Source organism: Limulus polyphemus, unplaced genomic scaffold (assembly GCF_000517525.1).
Source record: "Limulus polyphemus unplaced genomic scaffold, Limulus_polyphemus-2.1.2 Scaffold68, whole genome shotgun sequence".
Lineage (NCBI taxonomy): Eukaryota > Metazoa > Arthropoda > Merostomata > Xiphosura > Limulidae > Limulus > Limulus polyphemus.
Window position 1 is genome coordinate 160,785 of NW_013665678.1, and position 2,290 is coordinate 163,074.

A 2,290-nucleotide genomic window follows, 5' to 3' on the forward strand; every position below is an offset into this window, starting at 1 on the left:
TGTTTGGTGTGACGGGGATTCGAACCCGCGACTCTCAGATTGCGAGTCGAGTGCCTAGCCCCAATGGAAGGGCAACCAATCAACGGTACTCTATCTCTCACAGTTAAAAGTGGAGAGGAGGATATTTCACACGGATTCGAACCCCGCTAGCTAGGTCCCATAGTTCCTTTCCACAGAATATATAGTGCAAAATATAATACAATCAGCCAAAGAAAATTAACATTTTGTAAGTCTAAAAAATATTAATAAAATATGCAGAAGGTAAAAGCGAATGCAATTGCATCAAACTAAAACATGTAGACTTATGTCGAAACCATCATACTATCTAACCATTTTCTACGTAGGAAGAACAATAAAAACATGTACAAACTGTGATAGTAACATAACTTCAGGGCGTCACCGCCCCCCTAGTGGCTTAGCAGTACGTCTGAAGAATTATAACGCTAGAAACCGGGTTTCGATACTCGTGGTGGACACAACACAGATAGCTCATTGTGTAACTTTGTTCTTAACAAGAAACAAACAAAACTGGTTTAAAGTTTTCGATACAGAACGGTTGTTTAAGATCGTTTTAAATAGTTAACTCAATCTGTGCCCAAAAGAAGATGGCACTTGAAGGCATGAAGGGGAGGATAAATAAAACGTATCAGGGAGGAAGCATCCCATGAGAATCGTGGTCACGTGACGTCATAGTGCTACAGAGTGGCGCCAGAGGGTGGACGGATAGTTCCGAAATGTATCATTAGGAGCTGGTAGTTTCAAAGCATGCCGCTAGGGATGATAGTTCTAAAGTGTACTACCAGGGGCGAAGAAATCATTTATATTTTCACTGAGGAATCATTAAACAGTCTGGACATGAATGTCATGTGTTACTCTTTAGCTACACGGTTATTAAGTAGTTAGTTAAGTAGATAATCAGTTTACTCTTTTGCCACAAAAACAAAGAGTGTCATGTTATATAATTAGAAACTAATAAAATAATGCTTTATATATTACAATTTGACTAATTCTATAAAGTACGTCAAGGCTTGCACACACATTAGTGTCATTTACAACATAGCCTAAGATAGAACTAATTTCCCATATTAAAATAAAACATTAAAATTCCAAATATTTTCATCTGAATCATATCAGCTATAAGTAAAACAGTATATCCAAACGGATAAATAGACACTACGGCTCTATTAAATTCATCATGACCTATAAAGCCTTGACTTCATTCTAAATACGTAAAATTAACGTTTCATTTATCATATTTTCACTAATTCATGATTATCCATATACTAACTTAAACTACTATCTACACAAAGGACTTTTTTCTATGTTAACCCAAAACTTTTAAACTCTCGATATATATCATATAATAGCTCTAACTGAAGATGTAAATCGGAATAAAACTGAAAACTTTCACTGTGTATTCAATTCCTAATAATAAACACAGTAGTTGAATAAGTAAAAAGTCAATATTTTATTTTATCGATTTTGCTGTAGTTTGACTAATCCTTTAGCATATTTCAGGATTCAATTATGTGTTTATAAATTTAATAGATCAATTCACTAATTGTAATGCAGTATAACTCTATCGTTTACACAATCCTGTGTTTCATATTAACCTAATGTATTAAAACTCTAAATATTTTTATCTCAATCATTTATGTTTGAATGGAAAAATCGGCAGTACGACACCATTAAATCTACTGTCACCTATACGACCCTGTTTACATCATTCTATGTATGCTTTTATGAAACTATGTATAATCGTTTTCCTCCACTTAAATATAGTGACACTGGTGGTATGTTTTGTAAATGAAACGTTCTCCACAGATGAAATCCATTCAAGTATGTAAGCTTGTCAAAAACTGATTTTCTATCCTAAAAACTAAGTGAAACGAGTAGCACCACTTACCATTTTATGTTTTGTAATAGCATCCATTAGAACACCAGAACTACTACGATTTCCTAAAGAACATTCTCTTTCAAGTTCAAAACACCAGACCTTTACTATGTACAAATTTCTTCAAATGACGTCAGCTCTGACATATATCACAGCGGGGCTTCATAAAGCACGACTCATTCCGGGAATAGTGATAATATAAGAATGTAAAGTCTGGCTTTTACGCTAATGTCTTTCTGCATAACAATAATTCCAACTGTCTTCTTCGACAAAAGACTTCAGTTCAGTGCGTAAGATTATACAATTTTAACTGTGTTTATAAACTATAAGTATCAAATTAGTGCCCAATTCTATAACTCTATATTGTATTTAATGTTCCGTGTTTATATATATATA